A 19,121-nucleotide genomic window follows, 5' to 3' on the forward strand; every position below is an offset into this window, starting at 1 on the left:
ACTGATATCCTAGTTGAAGGTTGTAGTTGTAAAGCTGACATGGTGGGATGGCTGTTTTTAAGCATTAATAGGGCTACCGTTTGTTGGTGGTCATACTCATGTTTGCATGGCATTTTACCTGATCTATATATAGGAATAAAGAATTTAAAAATATATATATATCACTTGGCAAGGAGACTGTTTGCTTCAGCTTCTTGACATTTGACAAGGTAAAACTGGGAAACGCCGTGAGAAGGCCAAATGGGTGTAAATGGTTCCTTGTAGAGCCAGGAAACCTATAACAAGAATTTAAGAGTAAAAAGAAATGGGGCTGTGTCCCTTTTTCTGTTTTCACAGGGCTTTATTCTTAGCCTTTTCATGAATCCTGCTTTCCAAGGTGTATGGGTAATTAGAGAAAGAGAAGGGAGGAGAGGTTGGGTGGAGAAGGGGTTGGAAGGAAGCCAGTATTTACTGGGAAATATAGGTACCAAGCATTTTATACACATTATCTTATTTAATCCTCACTGCAAATAGCAAGGGTTGGTATCACTTTTCCAGATAAAGAAACAGAGAGGTTTAAATTTCCTGTCCAAGTTCATGCACTGGATACCTGACATAGTCAGGATTTGAATCCAGGTCTGTCTGTACCTACGTGTATCCCTACCTTGCCAAACGCCTTTATCAGATTTGTGTTCCAGATTTGGGTTTGCTCATGTCTGGCCTATTTTAACATCCTTTTTTACTACTGCTTCCTGTCAGTTGATATTGCCTGTCACTCTTCTGTGGGAGGAAATTAAATTGGTCTGGCACAATTTTCCCTTCGCAGAGCCCAGTTCAGTGGACGCTGATGCCCTTTCCTAAATAGATACAAATCAACTATCGGATAATTTACACTCACTTCTGCCTATTGTTCAGGTATTGACTTCCTTTTGACTTTACATGTGCCTTTTTCCCCTAAACTTCTAGAACAGCCCTCCTAGGCTTTCAAAAATCATGTTTACTCCATAAGAAAAGGTTTTATCAGCCCTTACTGATGTACACATACCTCCTTTTAAAACTCTCTAACAAGGCTCTTTTCTGTGCTGGTTTAGCTTCCCATCCAGCCATGAAAACACTCTGCTCACTGCCCCAGAACCGTCCTTCCTGGCATCCCAAGTTAACTGCTGCAGATAAGTTTTCTCCGTTTAACCCCATCTAGTCTCCAATCCATCAACTCACTTTGTATATCCTATCTCCTTTAAGCGTTTATTTATTTTCTGTGTGTGTGTGTGTATAAAATTTATTTTAATAGTACTGTGTATTTACTTTGAATTTCCTTCTCATTGACTCTGATTTTTAAACTTCCTTGTATGTCATGTTTTTTAGTATCCTTATGCCTGCCTGGTATAGTTTGCTGTAGAATTTATAGATGGCTTGAAAAATTAACTTTAAGGGACTTATATGGAAGTTTTACATTTTAGGGAAATATTAGCATTTTCCTAATTTTAAGAAAAGTGAAGTTGGGCGCCTGGGTGGCTCAGTTGGTTAAGCGACTGCCTTCGGCTCAGGTCATGATCCTGGAGTCCCAGAATCGAGTCCCGCATCGGGCTCCCTGCTCGGCAGGGAGTCTGCTTCTCCCTCTGACCCTCCTCCCTCTCATGCTCTCTGTCTCTCATTCTCTCTCTCTCAAATAAATAAATAAAATCTTTAAAAAAAAAAAAGAAAAGTGAAGTTATTCAAACGCTGGCAAACAATGAACATTTGTAACATAAGTAAAAGTAGACTCTGATAAAATGTTCTCTGTTGTTTAATAGCACAAAACAGGGTCGCATCCACTTTGTTTTCTGAGATTTACTTAGTTATTGTACAATGCCACAAGACATTCCTTTGAAGTGATGATTTTCACAAGGGCGCAAGGGTAGAAACAGTCCTTTATAGTGTTTTAAAAAATAATCTTAAAGAGGCATAAAGCTGCAAACAGGCAGTAAAAAATTGTTGCAGAGTAGATTCTTTTGAGTACCCAAGAATACCTTCCTGTTGTTGTTGTTTATAATTGTTTTTTTTAATTACTTCCAAATTGTCAGCTCACAGAAAAGTGTGAAAAGGTGTAATGATCACACTTTAGATTCATTAATACGGAATATTATAGAAAATTGTTTTAACTCTCGAAAATCCCCCTACAACTATAAAAGTGCAAATGAGATTGTCCCTGCTGTTTTAGCCAGGCCTGTGAGGCTCAAAGCAATAGGATATTTATAAGAAAATTCCAGACTTAGCAGTGCTGCCATGATCCATATGACCCAAACTTTCCAGTTTTTGTCTCTTGTCCTGTCTAAGGAAAAACAAAAGGACATACCATTTAAATTAGAAGATCTCAAATCATTGTTATGACTCATTATAATGAAGATTATGTGTATTATTTCATAGAGTCATTAGGTTGATGTGGAAGAAAAAAGCTCTTTTTAATTTTCGTTACACCCTGGTGATTTTCAATATCTCTCCATAAACAGCTCCAACTTCTCTACAACACTGTCCTGAGGAACTGGCTATTTCTGTTTTCCAGTGAGAGATGTGATCTTCTTTAAGACGATACTGACAATCCCTTATGTTTGGAAGATTCTATTTAATTGCTAGTTTTAGCAAACTAGCGACACAGGCCTGGAAAGGACTTCAGCATATCTATGTATTGATCTTCCTCAAATTTTGTACTTGGAAAAGATCACACAGATTTCTTCAGCTGCAACTCTCAAATAGCTTGAAGGAAAAGAACATTGTGTATTTAAGAGGCTTTTCAATGTTCCTAATTTGGTTTGGAATTTAATCCAGTAGATTCCATTTTGGATTTCTCAGAAAACATTTTTGTCAGCCTTACAGGCACTGTGGCTTCATTTTAAGTTGATGCATCTTATGAAAGATTGTTCGAGGAGCATCAAAGAGATATTTTCATCTTTAATCGGTTCAAAACTGGTTAACAGTTATCTTGTGCTGAAACTTATTTTATTTTAAACCTATGTAAACAATTGAAGTAATGAGACTATGCAATAAGTAACACCAAACTTATAAGAGAGGAACTGAATTTGAAATTCAGGATGGTTTCCTAACTCTTGGATCTACTCTATTTACTAGAGATGTTTCCCCACAAACTCTGATAATGCTGCATATATTAGAGTGAAGCTATATGCCAAAAAAAAAAAAGTATTTCAGCCTTAAATCTTAGTTTTTAAGCCAGAACTTTCTGATTGAAATATAATGTGAGACATACACGTAATTTGCAATTTGCTCTTAGCCACATATTAGAAAGTAAAAAGTACATGCTTGCTACAAAACATCTGTGGGGTGCAATAGATAGTTTAGTCCTAGGAAAACATTTTTACAGTTTATATTTAATGGAAAATATTTTACAGTTCTTTAGCTCTTAAATTTAAATCTAAATTAATTAAAATAAATTCATTTCCTCAGTTCCACTAGGCACATCTCAACTGCTCAGAAGCCACAAGTGACTAGTGGTTTCCATACTGGACAGTGCAAATTTAGGCCTTTGTGGAATTTACTTAAACAGTAGTGCTATCTTAATGGTCTCTTTATAGGTAGTTCCTATTTAGAAGAAACATGATAAAATAAAGATAATCCACTTTCTATGTATGCACTAGAAATCAGTGTAAATAAGATGCTTTCATGCTGGACTAATTTCTAAGCTTATTCCCCTGATTTTAGCTATGCGTGTGTGTGTCTGCTCGCGCGCGTGTCTGCTCGCGCGCGTGTCTGCTCGCGCGCGTGTCTGCTCGCGCGCGTGTCTGCTCGCGCGCGTGTCTGCTCGCGCGCGTGTCTGCTCGCGCGCGTGTGCGCGTGTGCGCATGCGCACACTAGGAGGTTTCAGGCGGGGGGCAGTGCTGTGGCTGTATGATCAATCTATGACTTTTGAAAACAGATAACTATCTCCTGCTTTGAATCCCATTATGAAGTCCTAGTAAATCTAAGCTTTTGCATATATCCCAATCATGAAATTGATGATGTAGGATATTGAAGAGCGGATGGTATGGGTTTCCTATGTATGGTGAAGGGCAGTGGTAATAATATTCCTTAAGAATATATTAAGTAGGAAAAATAACTATCTTGCAATATGAACCTTATTTCAGTTTATATAAAACATGCAACTTTAAGTAGAGTGAAAAAATATGTTTTCTTCCCTTTTGTCTTCTCCCAGGGGAGGCAGGTGAGTGCTTTCTAGTTCCCCTTTTCCTGAAATTAGAAAAAGGATATGACTGTTACTACCAAAGACTTAAAATAAAATATTTAGAAAAAATAAACCCTTAAAATGTAACATTTGGATTCTGTACCTGGATATTCGCACAATTTTTATAATGCTTTAAGTTAGGCACTTTATTAAAACTGCTTGGCTCCCCATGTGTAAGGCACGTTTCACACTGAATGAAAGTGGTACAATGTTTGATGTGGTAATTCCTGATTCAGTTGTGTGTTTATGTAGCATCTTTTGCCAGATACTTATGACAGTAAAAAGAACGTGAATTATACAAAAAAAAAAAAAGTCCAAGAGAAAATTGATGAGCTCTTTGGAGGTAAATATTGTATGATATATCCGTGGTATATCCAGGTTGGCACAAGGATGTTTCTCCCCCTAAAAAATAACATGGCAAAAACACTAATCTGTGGTTATTTCTACTTTTTTCTCCTATTTGGTTTTTATAAACATTTCCATTTTGACATCTAAAGACTTGCATTCTAAATGGTATAGTAGGAACATACACCGTCACAATACACGGTCCTGTAAAAAGCAATAATGTGCTATCTCAGTGATAAGGCAATCCGCTAGAGAAAAAAAAATACAACAGAGACGACGGCAATTATCTAGCTAAACAGGAATGAAAAAAGAAGAGAAACTTTACCAGAAGATATGAAGATATACTGTTTGATAGACATGTTTTGAAATACCTGCAAACTTCCTCTTTCTCTGCAAGTTGCCATCACTCACAGGCTCGGCTTCAGGGGTGGGCTTTGAGGCCATGTTTGCAGAATAACTCCATCCCACGGACATGGCTAAGAGAGCCAGTGGTAGACAACTGATTCCATAGAGAATTTTAACTGGGATATGATTTTGCAGTGAAAGGGAAACAGGTAGTTCTCTCAAATTAGGATAATTGGAAGCGGTTTATAAATGGATTCACAACAAAAGTATGGGCAGGGTATAAAGAAATCATAAGGAAGAACTCAGGATCCTGAGGCTACCAGCAGCAGGAGGTCAAGCTGTCACTGTCTCTAAGCTCAAAGGCATGCGTGAAGGGAAAGCTTACCAAAACTTGAAAGACAAAAGTCGTGAAGAGAGGGCTTCCTGAGAGGAGCGGCCAACTTCTGTTGACAGAGACAAGCCTGAGGAAACCTCACAGGAAGGAACCAGACAAATAAATATCCCAAATTCATCTTCCTCCCTTCCTTCTGTCACCTGCCAGGGCTTCTCATTGACCAGATCCAACTGGAAGACAGAGAACATAGGATTCTTTTGATGTAATCAATTTGGATCATCTCTCGGGGCAATGACCAGGATGGAAAAGGGTGGAGAGAGTGTCTGGAGGAGCAAACAAAAGATATTTGGCAAACGTAGTGGCAGAAAGGAGTTACTGGTGGGCACCAGGTTTGTGTCGTATTACACCGTGTCTGGGTAGCTTTATCAAAGTCAGTGAGTGCTGTGGGGGAGCAGGAAGCATGAATAACCAGAAGGAACTGGTCTACAGAGAGAACACAGAGAGAGAGACAGAGATACAGTACAAGGTTGGTCCTTGGGTCAGTTAAGGCAAATCTAGTTGCCGTAACAAATAACCTCTGATGTCAGTGTTTATCCCAAGAAAGTATGTGTGAGACAGGGGTCTAGGCTCCTTCCGTCTTGTAGTTGTGTACCCACTAAAGCTTCGGTGTCCTCTGCTTCCTTCTTGCAGTTGAGACAGATTTGATGTCAGGTATAACTAGTGTTAATGTGAGATGTATCTTGCAAAGTACATTGGGTGAAACAGGAGAGAGAATGAAGAAGTCCCACTCATAAGAATCTCAGTCTGAAAGTAACACATTACATCACTTCGATTCCATTCAAAAGAGCTAGTCACATGACCTACATCTGGATGTACAGGGCCCTGGGGATGTACTTACTATCTGACTGTGTCGGTATCTCCCCAGATCAACTTCACACAATGAAAAAGGGAGCAGGAGGTGTGAGTGGACTGCTTATAGCTTCCGCCACTCCCTGATGGATTCCCCTGTTCCAGTCCCGGTTCCCAGGAGACCTCATTACACTATTTTGTCACACACAGTCTCTGTAATAACCACTTCCTCCCTGATGTGAGTTACTTTGAGACGCGTCAGTCCTAGCAACCAAAGCCCTTGGTGAAGCCGTGTTCATTTAGGATTAGTATTGCAATATAATAAAAAAGTCATCTGTTTATGCCTTTAAATTTCTAAAATGTTTAAACTTGAGATTTTTAAGAAATTTATCTTATTTGTATCTAAGAGTGCAGTGTCTTCTACTGTGTATTTGTTTACCTGTGGTAAATTTTTGTCTTCAGTCCTACAAACTTTCAGTAATTGTACAGCTTTTTAATTCTCCTGATAGTTAGCTGAAACTGAATCTGACACAAGTAATATTACTAAAAATATATACACACTCAAACCAATCTTCACTGAAAAAGTTCTCTTGGCATCACATTTAAAGTTGTGAATCTACTGACTTCACCATTGAAAATACTCATTTCTCCCCTTCCTTTATTCCAAAAGTTGTCTACATTCAAGGGAATGAGAAAAAACAGGGAATACCTGCCAACTATTCTATAAATTATATCAAGATTTTTTTAATAGACATTTCAAAGTATGGAATTGCAGCTGTCTTGTGATTTCTGCCAGAATTTGACCTAATACACATGAGTAAGAGTGGGCTTAGCAGTTCCAAAAGTATTTGTACTGGGAAGTAGAATCCTTTGCAGTGGTTCTTTCTCTTTCTTTTGGTCTTCCTTTCTATTCTTTCTCTTTCTTTCCTTCTTTCTTTTCTCTTTCCTTTTCTTTTCTCGTCCACATTTCTTTCTCTTCTCTCTCCCAAAAGGGATAGTGCAATATCATCAGCGCCAACAGAAAACCACAGTGATTTGGTCAGAATTCTGAAGAATATAGGTTTTTCAAAAGAATATTTTCCTCAAATTTTCAAACTAAGCATGCATTTACGAGAATCTAAATAACAGACACCACATAGCTCATATGCAAAAGCGGAAAACATACCAAGAAAAAAAGAAGGGCATTTTATTTGAAGAAACAAACAGGACTAGAACTCACAAAACACATAAGGGAACAGAATGAAGGAATCATTACGGCCGGCATCAGCTGTGCCACGTGTCATCCTCCTCATCCTCATTGTAAGTTATAAATTAGTTCTTGTTCAGTTTCTATGAGTGACGGGACTCTTTATTCAACCCGTGGAGCGGAAGGATCCCAAAGGGATAGGAATGCGTGGGCAGCAGGGCTGTCTTCCCACGAGCAGGAGAGACTGACCCTGCCTGAGGTACTCTACCTGAGCATGACCACAGAGCCTAGGGAACAGGATACTTGAGGAAAATGGAGACTCTCTGCCCTTTCTCTGCTCTCAGGACAGCCCATTTTCAGGGAAAATTCAAACTCAGCCAGAGCCCCACTTATCTCAGAACCTCAACTCTGGCGTAGAACTGAGAAACAAAACACATGCAGAAAATGGTCTCTGAGCAGCCAAAATAGATGTTACAAGAGCCAGGCACTGATGCTCACGGACCTGACTCATAGTATGGACCCTGCAGCCCTCACTAAGAGCCATGACCGAGCTGAGTTATCTCGTCCTTCATTCACTGCTGGTTTTAAGTGGTGAGTGAAAGGTCACACGAGGAATGCAGGAGAGAAAAGGGGAGGAGGAGATGGAAGCAGGGAGAGTGGCTTAGGGGCAGACACGATGATGTTCAAGAAAAGATAGCTCATTGCTTAGCAATAACGGATAGAACAAAACCATACAGAGAAAACAAAGGACCAGAAAAGTGCTGTGAGGCCATTAATGTAGGGAGGCTTGAGCAGATCACAGTGTAAGAGCACAGAAGGGTAATTCCCATTCAGAAGGCCCCCACTGACCCCAGTCACTACGAACATGCTATGTTGGGTTTCCTGTGTACTATTCAAGGGGGCAAGCAAGAATATGACAAATCTAGGAAGACTTGCCTGTCATTCATGTTTTAATGCCACATGTTTGTCTCCTATTAGAACACAAACTTTTTTTTTTTTTTTTTTACTATTTATCTATTTGAGAGAGAGTGTGTGTGCAACAGGGGGTGGGGGAGCAGAGGGAGAGAGAATCCTACGCAGACTCCACACTGAGCATGGAGCCTGACGCCAGGCTCAGTCTCACAACCCTGAGATCATGACCTGAGCCGAAATCAAGAGTGGGGACGCTCAATTGACTGAGCCACCCAGGCGTCCCTAGAATGCAAACTTCCGTAACAGGGTCAGTGTCTGAGTTAAACAGTCTTAACATCTGAGTGCCCTGTACAGAGTAGGCACTCAACAAATGTTAGTTGGCATGAATTCTTTGTAAATCTCACTGTTCCAGAACACTTTTTTTGCTCTTCTATACTCAATGATAAGGTCTTACTTGTGGAGGGAGGAGCTAAAATTCCCAGTGTTTAAATCTAATCTTCAGCTATGTCTTCTCCCCCAAGTGAACTTCCACACCTCCTACCTTCCAAAAGGTGGTCACTTTACTACTTGTAGCCTTGCAGTTTTGTTCTCTCAGACCTCTGATTGACTTCTTGGGCATTTAGAATAATTTGATAACTATCCAGCTCTGTTTGAGGGACGAGACAAGCTCAGGGTCCCTCAGTTTTCTGCACTAAATCCTTTTGCTCAATCACTTTCTCTTTTCCTGGCTCCCCTCTACCCCACCCCCACCCCATCCCCCAAAACCCTTCCTTCAGCACTACCATCTTCTTGAGCTAATCTTTCTATCATGCTCCCAACTAAACTGGTTTTTTGGGGAACAGCTTGGTGAGATGGTGAAAGGGCTGTGAAGCATCCTTAAACAAGGATTTTTTTTAATTGTGATAAAATATGCATAAAACTTACCCTTTTAACCATTAAAAAAATCTAATTGTCATACTTGGAACTCATGATAATTAATTGACCACAAATGAGCAGAGTTTCATTGGACACAACCAGAACTCACCCTCGCAGAAGTTTGAAGGAGGAGGTTCAACTCTTATGTGTTCACTGGAGGTTTCTCACTTGGGTCTCATTTTAAATGAATGTCTTATGTTTGGTCTTTAAAATTTTAAGAAACCTACATTAACCAAGATATCCAATTAATCTGGATCTTAATTTGTAGAAAGCTAGGTTTTTTTAGAGTAATTGTTTTATTCCAACTAGCAGCTTTTACATACATACATCTATGTGAAAGCTGCTAGTTGGAATAAGATCATCATTTTATGAAATTAAATGAGTGGAATGGTCTTGAAGTGCTTTGTTACACCAAACTACCCACCTGTAATTTGAACAAATATATTAGTTGTCTTTTATTAAATATTTGGTTAATTGGTAAAACAAAGTTTCCTGTACAAATTCTGTGGCCAAGTTAAGCCTGCTCCTGGGTGGGAATAATTCATGCATCTCTTCTGTTGCCAGTGTTCTAAGTGATTTTTAATTATTTTTAGCATGTTATTTGATGATAATAATGAAACCACACCCTTCCACTGGAGCTTTCTTGAGCATGGGTTCCTGTCATGATGGAATCTTCATTATTACAAGCACATCATTGAGAAAAAGAGAGAGAGTTAGAGAGAGGGAGGAGAAAGGGTGGGGGTTGGGGGGAGAGAGAGAGAAGAAGTTACAGAGTTAGTTGATATTGGTCTTGACAGTCAGTGTTCCCCAGGCAGACAGTAGGCTTGGAAATAAACTCCATAGAAAACATGCTAAATAAATATAGAACGGTGGTTTTGGGGGTTTTGTTTTGTTTTGTTTGGGTCTACAATGTATCAATCCAGTTGTCTACAATGAGGAATCACATGATGTCTTGGGAGAAATCACATGATGTCTTGCACTTCAAATAGGACTGCATCCAAATTCTTCCACAAAGATGTCCATCCCACCTCCCCCATGAAGATCCCTCTCCACCCACAGTCTATACTCCAGACAATGAGGGATCAGATCAAATTAACACGATCAATTCATCTCTGAAACCTGGCTCTCCCCACAACAGTTAATTCAGGGCTGATTTTTTTTGAGTTCCAGAGATAAACTTCAAAGTCAGTTGGGTGGCGTGCAAATAACATTATTTCCTCTTTAACAAATGAAAAAAGCTTGGTTTTAGAGAAGTAATTTTACTGACATTCTCTGACCTAGAGACAAAAACAAGGTGAGAGACTTCAGGGAAAACTATTCCCTCTACTCTGATGCTTTTCTAGCTCCAAGCTGATACCTTTTCTTTTTCCCTTTCTCAAGTGATTTTTACCCTACAAATACAAGGAACTGTGAAACTGAGGAGTACCCTGAGATGAGATCACATATGTAAAAATGCTCTCCAAGTTGAAAGTGATTTACAAGTAAGCAGTATGATCACCACTTTTTTAGTCATTTTTGGGTCCTATCCACCTATAAAATGCTTTTGAAAACTCTGTCCTCATTTGGAATCAATAACAGATCCAAATCTTGGTAACATATAAGGTCAATCTTGGTATAAAAATAAAAACTTCCCTTGAAATTTTCCTCAACTCCAATAAGCATAAGCATGTTTTCTTCCTTACTAGCCAAGTTTCTTACCTCCATTCCCCAAATTTCTTTCTAGCATAAGCATTTATGCTTATGAATGCAAAGAAACCACCCACTCTCTTAATCTTTCTCTCTTTGACATTGTTGAAAAACATCCTTCCTTATCAGTGCTAAGTAAACCATAAGATAGGCACATTTGATCAGTTAAAATAAAATGGATTGGTATATTAGGTCTCCAGAGACTCTATATTCTTTGACATTCTCCCTCACTGGGACCCTGGCTTATGGTCTCTAGTGCATAATTAGTTTATGTGAAGTGGCTCAGTTCCCAGGGCCAGTAAGAGGGTTCTGGTAGATTCTGACTGCTTTCGATTTCCCTGTTCTGGAAATCTTTTATGGAGGCTGTAAACCAAGAACTTCAGTCTCATCCTGAGCAATGAGCTGAAGCTCAACAGGTGAGAATGGCATCCTGTAGTTCTCTGTCACCAGGCAGTAGGTGCTATTGATGAACATTAGAAAAACCTATAGACCCAAAGAGGTAGGTGGGGAGGATCGGAGAGAGAAAGAATATAGCTGACTTTTTTGGGGGGTATCAAATTTTTTAAAACTATAATTATTTTGGGAATATGGGAAAACGATGATACTTGTCATGACTATAGTAATTTTAGTGTTTGATTGCTAAAGCTGAAGTCACCCTCTCTACTCTCATTACCTTGCTAATGAGTTATTTTCCAACCTGTGATCCATCCTTCCCGCCCTTCTCACGTGTAATTTGATTTCATGCTAATTAACCACTGTAATGGCCAGCCTACATCAGTGCACTTGGGAAAATGTAGGTAGGTGCATCTGGTCATTTGCTGACATTAAATATGAAGTTTATTTAAACATATGCATACATATACACATACATATATTCAAAAAGTGGCAGCCCTATATTATTATATTACAAGCATAATTTTATATTGTGACATGTATTTTACAAAGCAAAATACTGAAAGTCATGCTAGTCAGGCTTTTGTTTAATTGAGACCAGTTTATGCTTGGAGCACTTTAATTATACAGCTATGTCAATTAGCCTGTTTTATTGCTTGTGGTTTAACATTATTAGATTTAGATTGTAATTTCTAATGATCATTTGTCTCTGACTTGTTAACTAGCATATTGTCATTAAAATAAATTCTGGAATTATATTGTCAGTGTTCTTAGTTATTATCCCATAAGTAACATAAACAAATGGAAGAACGTGTGCCAGATGGTAGAATCAACTGTCTTATCATGATTCATCTTACAATATCAACTTTTGCACAGATTCTACATACTAGGAATACCGTATGTCTTATAATTGTGTAAGATGTACAAAACTAGATCTATTTCCTCACATTAATCAGGGACACATAGGTAAATGTTTATTGTAACAAAACTTGTGGTTGGCAAAACAATGAATCATTTATAGGATATTTAAGTGTATAGTTAAAGTGTGAATTGTAAGATGTATAGTCACAGAATATCAGACTTTAAATCTCCCTGGCTTGTGAAAGGAGACTGCAATTAGATGTGTCTAGGATCACAGGAAATTATTTAAAGTATAATCAGGTTATCTGGGTTGATCTGATATTTCAGAGAGATAATATTTTTGAGGCTCTGTTCAAAAGCGTGTTCAAAATTACATGGCACAGAAGATTTCCCTTGCTTTTGTGGCCTTGCCAAGATGTGTTACCTATCTGTAGTAATTATCTAGCTGACTGAGCACTCCAGGTTATTACATATTTCTTCAAATTATAAACTGTTTTAAAATAACATAGAAAAATTTATTGGTCTTCTTTACAATATCATAAACACTAAGCCAAATCATAGCCCGGCCCACCTACACCTAGTAAAGATATTCAGACTTTAAACAGGCAAAATCTTAATTTTTACCAGGCATAGGTCTTTATTTCTTTTATAAAGAGTGATGACTGAGCAACATTCAGGAAAGATCTTTCTTTTCCCTGAATTTTTAGAATAATTTGATAAGCAGCCAAATATGTAAGGGTACAGCTTTTGAACTTTGGTCAGTGGTCACTTCTCAGACAGAGCCAAACTCATGACCCTTGTGGATTTGTTAGCTTTAGTTTAGGGTGCTAATTGATGCCAGGCCTAAGTCATGAACCCAGCAAGCAAAAGCAATGCTTAAGTTGCAGACGAACCTAGTTCCCAGAATCTTTAACACTTGGATTCTGCGTTATTTTTTTTTTAGAAGATTTTATTTATTTATTTGTTTGTTTGTTTGAGAAAGAGATAGCATGAGCAGGCGGTGGGGGGTAGGGAGGGAAGTAGGAGCAGAGGGAGAGAGACAAGCAGACTCCCCGCTGAGCAGGGAGCCTGACATGGGACTCGATCCCAGGACTCTGGGGTCATGACCTCAGCCGAAGGCAGATGCTTAACCAACTGAGCCACCCAGGCGCCCCTGTATTCTGCCTTATTTTATAATGAACTACTAACACTTCCCTGCCCTCCTCCTGTTTGTTCTGTTCTAGAGGAAAAGATCTGTGGCTTATTCATCTCCATGTCCCCAGAATTCTTAACTTTGCCTCTTATACAGATGAGGGTCTCAGGAAATGTTGAGGCAGAAATCTGTGTCTAGAACAGCAAACCGCACCCTTCCAACGTGAATAAAGGACTCCTGTGCTCATCATTGCCAAGGCAGTGTTACATGGATGATTATTGTTATCTTTAATCTAAAGTAAAACAGAATACCCATAGCCCACTTTTTTTTTTTTTTTTTTGAGTAATGTTCAAAGAAAACCTTTCTCCCTGGCACATACTAAAGAAAACTGATGGAATTGTCTCTCAAGTCGTGGCCGTGTTCCCCCCACCCCCCATCAGATTTGCTCTTTCTGTAGGGATGGCAAATGCAGAGATCCCATCCCCCTTCAGTTCAGTGGTTAGCCTTTCGTGGAAAGTGGGTATTTCTTCTATTGGGGCAGCCTTAGTGGAAGGCGATTTTTCAGAGTACAGGAAACAAATATACAAGGTGGGAATTTTTCTCAAGGTGGGCTTCCTAGGGCCTTTTCCCAAAGTCTGTAAGGTAGGTGTATACACCTAAATTTCAAAGCCTCAGACGTGCCTTTGCATGTTCGGTGTGACTTTGGCCATGCTCAACCAACCAGTAAGAAAGCAAACATACTCCACAGGAGAAACCTCTTATTTCAGTAAGATAGGCTAATTACGGCGAATTAAAATCTTTACTTAATCTTCCTACAGTTATCCTTTTAATGTGTTCTGTAATTGCAAACCTTTAGTCTGTTAATCTCTGATTCATTAATGGGTTTCTTAAGTGTTTATTAAGGAGCATGTGTAACATTCTGGCAATTACTAATGATCTTGGTTCATAGCACATTTGCAAAGATCTTGACAGGGAGTTTCATTAGATTCATCACCACTTATTGTCAGTGTACAATTTTTATTAGCTGTCTCCCACCTCTATAAAATATGGAATTTGGGGCTTTACAAAACAAAATGAAAGGCTTCCTCTTTCTTATGGCTAACAAACTCATAAAATATAAGTCTCTGTGTCCCTGTCCCTTCAAAATCAGAGTGTCCTCTGCTGTCTGCTCTCCCATTTTACTGCTGAGAAGAAAGGCCAAGAAGGATTAAGCTACAAACCTCACTACTTTTCCCTGCTTCTTCGTGGCCACACTTAAATTGTAACTGGTGGCTCCTGGCATGTGTCTCTTTTCCCCCAAGTTCCTCACCTCTGACAGAAAGGTGTAATTTTTATGTAGCCTACAGCATGATGGTAGCTTACAGTTCCACTCAGGAAAAACCGTACCACTCAGGACTATCTTTGGTGCCAGAGGTACCCTGCATCTCCACCCGAAACAAAATAAACCTTTCTACCTCGCCTCTGGCAGCTGAAATCCCTTTAACAGGGGACAAGATCGAGCGACAGCATCTCAGTTGAAAAGCTACATTAAGGATAAATGGTGTGAATGCTTTTCTGAGAGTAGAGTTGAAGAGGGGAGAAGGTAGGAGAGAGCACAAGAACACTGTTGAACTAGAAAATGACCTGGAGATGATGCGAGAGCTAAACTTCACCTATCTCGCTGCTCTGCTCAGGATCAACAGCAGCACCAAAGGGATGGTTTGGATGGCTGGCTTTCGGCCCCTCCGGAATCTCCATCGGTTCCCTACCCTAAAGCACCACAAACAATCGGATGATCAAACTAAAAAGCAGAGTGTGTGCTATGCGAACATAGCTTCAGGACAGATGTCCTCATCTACCCCAATCTGACTCTTTGCAACTCAACTGCCACCCTTCGTATAAATATACACTATAAATCACATATACACATACCTATATGCCTATACATGTACTGTACATGTGTGTCCTGAATCCTCCCTTCCCCGGTATAGATGCCATTAGCCATCAGTATTTTTTTAAAAGATGATAGGTACAAAATTATTTTGCAGATAAAGGCACTGCATAGATTTGAGGTTTTGACATTTTCAAACAAACTCGTCCTCCAGCTTTTAAGGCAAGCGAAGTCATTTTATTTCTTACAGACGGATCTTTTTTTATGGCCGTATCTTAGAAGTGCTCAGACCAGCTGAATGCCTAACCTGGCATTTCTAACTGTGCTGAGAATCAACAACAGACTAGTCTGAAATTTGGTATCACCAACTAAGGACACAACGAAGCCAGTGGGAAAGGCTGCAGTAATGGTTCTCGACCCGTTCAGAGAAAATAGTTCAGTGAGTGAGAACATTCTTCAGCTTTTAAAAATGTGCTTGTACATTTGTTTGTGAACATTGCGCCACCCTTCTTTCCCCTGGTGGTTACCACAGTAACTCCCTTGATGTTTATGGCATGGTGGATGACAGGGCTGTTCCCTCCACTCGAGGAGTGTGCAGGACTGTGCTCCCTGGCACCCCAGCGGACAGGGTTGCTGGCTCCCAGGCAATGAGGCGTACGTAGGGTTTGAGCCACACACCTTTCTTTGTGGTTCATCCTGACTGCACGTCAGGCACTGAAAGCTTCTCGAGTGTTACTCCACTGTCCCATTTGCCAGTTTGGCAGCAGGATTTCATTCTAATAAGAGAAGTTTCTCAGATGGAGATTCCAGATGTGTCTAAGCTGCTTTTATTAGGACAATGGAAAGGTCCAACCTTTTCTTCTAAATACAATCAAGAGTAGTGTGGCTTTGCCTTTGTAATTTTACAAAGAGTTGTATTACGTAACTGGAAAATTATCTCCCCGGGCACAGAGAGAATTTGTTAGCCCAGAATGCAGCTTGGAATAATGCTGACGTAAAGCTTCAATTCAAGAAAGAAACCTTTTAAGTTGCTGAAATGTAGTAGAGAGGAAGAAGGAAATTGCTGTTTTACATGATTGACCAAAATGCACTGTAATTATATCAACTTGAAACAGATTCCTTAGAAGAACTGATAACTCTGTGATCCGAACAAGTCATGTGTAGTAGAACTAAATACTGCATGTACTTTCTCTGCAAAGTGTAGACATGCCGCATTTGAGATGGGCAGTAGAAGAGACAGCTGTACTTGCCTTAACCTGCTTAATGGGACCTCCAGCTGGTTTAGCCTAGTGAAGAATGGCGGGTGGCTTTACTGAGGAATTAGTATTTACCCTGCCTGCCTATCCTTTTGCACTGCTTTACCACACAGCTTGCGGACTCTCCTCATATAATGTTATTTTGATGTCGCCACTCCTGTTTGTAATTAACACAGCGTCACTCATCAATCAGTTTCTAAGTGGAACATTCCTTTTGGATTCCACTCACTGTTCTTGTTGCCTGTTCTAAAGTGGGTGGGTAAAATTTAATCCCAGATACTTAGCCCAAAGATAGCCTTCCCGTTTTCCTTCTTTGCTCCAGTGTCTCGACGTAGTGCTATTTCCTGTCAGCTACAGTCCACCCATAGATAGGAGATCATCTCCAAGTAGAGTAGTAATGGTATTTACTCAGTGCCCGGAAAACTCCTTGGCTGACACTGGATACTCTGAAACACTATTATTACTTGCATATGGTAATCATCTATTTGCATAGCTCCTTCATCTAACTAGAAGCTTCTAAAGAGCAGGATTGTGTCTTATTTCTTTGTAATGCCCCAAATAGTGGATACCTACTACATACTAAGTGTTCAAGAACTCTTATTAACTGAATGAATGGCAGATTAGAACTAGTATCTGTCAGATTCTACACAAAGAAATTGCAGCTAACAAGTAAAGTGCCTAGACTTCCAATAGCAAGGTTAGATGACTAGTTATGAAAGAACTGTAGTCTGTATTCATCTTGGTGTAAGCTGACGGAAGACCTTCCTCAGTGTTACCCAAGCACACAGACGTCATAGACAAAGCCGATGTCTCTAACCTCAGCAGTGAAAGCGGGGCTAAGGTCATTTTTCTAGGCATTGCGATGCACTTGCTTTGGCCCCTCTACTGACCCATCTATAGTCCTTCTAGGACCAGGGTCACATAACTGGGAGATGGCCTCACTGAAATACTCAGATGAGGAGCAGGAAGAGGTCAAATGGTCTCTACTGGGCTTTTTGACTTTATCTCATAAATTTCCTCCCCCAATCTACTCAAGTCTCCACCTGAGCAACTGAATTCCACAGCAGAGTCCTATAACACCTGTCCTGAAGGAAACGTGGGAGGTTGCCATGGTGGGGGATCTCTTTTTTCCCTTCTCTTGAAAGGACAACTTTTCCTCACTGGCCTTTGTTTCTCTCATTTCCCCACCCGGAATGCCTTTTCCTGCTTACTCTTTTTGCCTCTGAATCCTGTAAGACCAGCTCAAATCCCTTCTCCTTCCTGAAGTCCTTTCTGACCCTCTGCAGAAAGCAGTAATTGCTCCCTCTGATGAACACCTGGGCTATTTGGGGCTGGTGCTACTTGACATTGTGGATATTTTTCTTTATATTGTAAATTATTTTTCTCATTTATTTATTTATTGTGACTCTTGACAGTGAAGATGATGCTCTGAGTTTTTTAAAACCTGTAGATCTTATTTCATATGATGGTTATTTTAAAAATACTTGGTAATTTGGGAAAAAAGCATCTAGAAAGGAATTTGATGGAGGTAAGTGAACTTAATGAAAATTATTACAGATATTATGAGAAAAATCTACAAGCTATTACAGTTTTATAATATATAAAACTATTTTAAATTATTTTCCTAAAAGAACAGTTAGAGAATAATGTTAGACTTCCCGACTAAGACCTAAGAAAATGTTTCATACTTAGCAATGAATATAGGTTACAAATAGGCAATTGCAGAGATGGAGATTCTTTTTCACACGAGAATCAATGTCATATTTTGGAAATCACTCCCTATGTTATTTGTAGTATAAACAAATTTTATGCAAAGTTATTTGTTGTGTAGGTGTACATATAGTTTTCTCATTGTACAGTTTTGGGTTTAGTGTTAATTCATTTGTATCCAAAGTACCAAGTTATCTCATCTATATGCAGTAGTCCAGAAATACCAAACATGGTCCATCTACCTGACCATCAAATCATGTTCTTGGTTCTAGACAGAACTGCTTACTGAGCCTTCTGGGCCAGTGGTTATGCATCCACCAAATGTACCTCTAGGTCCGGAACAGTTTAAATGAGTTAGCTGTATTGGTCCATGATCTTCTGATGAGTTCAATACAGTTTAAATCTTAGAGATATAGTTCTTATCTAAAAACTAACCTTCTAAAAATGAACATGCTAATAGAGGTTTAAGTTTGACAAACAAAACCGTTATGAAGATGAATATTTAGGACATTTTAAATTTTGGCAATAGTAGAATATTGCTTGCTGGGTTGAAGAGGATCAAGAGGGTGTCATGTTGAATGTATCATAAAACATACACACAAACACATACACGCATTTATTTAAAGAGAAAAAGGATTACCCAAGCAGCTCACCCCTTTCTTTACAGTCCTGTTGCCTCCATTGATATTTTGGCATTATCCTCACCAGGATTATTATATGGGCTTCGTGGTTGTTTCGCCCTCCATATTCCCATTCCAATCCACCCAATCAGGCAGTAAATATTTTTGTAGGTATTTGTATGTGTTCTGCTGGAAGAACTCTGCTGGAATACTCAACTTCCTCATCTCAGAATGGCTGCCCTCCTGCACAATTATGTTCAGCAACTCTCTACAAAATCAAATATAATCCAGCCTCACTTTCCAGTTTTATAATATACTCATTCCTTTCATATCCCCAACTGCTTCAATCAAAGCAAAATAGTCACCCTTTTCTGTGATGTGTCAGTTTTCAGCATAATTCCCTGGGGCCTAGAACCATAAAATACATCGTTCTTAGAGGTAGAGTGTTCATATTATAAATCCAAAATCTGAGAAAAGCATCTTTTTTTTTTTAAAGATAGACCCTTAACTTTTAT

The 19,121-nt window shown here is 39.3% G+C and overlaps 1 protein-coding gene across 2 annotated transcripts in view; it reads left to right on the forward strand.

Annotated features, from left to right (window-relative positions):
• The window catches only part of SLC25A21 (solute carrier family 25 member 21), a 480,905-nt gene that overhangs the window by 338,235 nt on the left and 123,549 nt on the right, over positions 1-19,121 (forward strand). The window lies entirely within an intron of this gene.

Source organism: Leptonychotes weddellii, chromosome 9 (assembly GCF_054177405.1).
Source record: "Leptonychotes weddellii isolate Sample4059 chromosome 9, ASM5417740v2, whole genome shotgun sequence".
Lineage (NCBI taxonomy): Eukaryota > Metazoa > Chordata > Mammalia > Carnivora > Phocidae > Leptonychotes > Leptonychotes weddellii.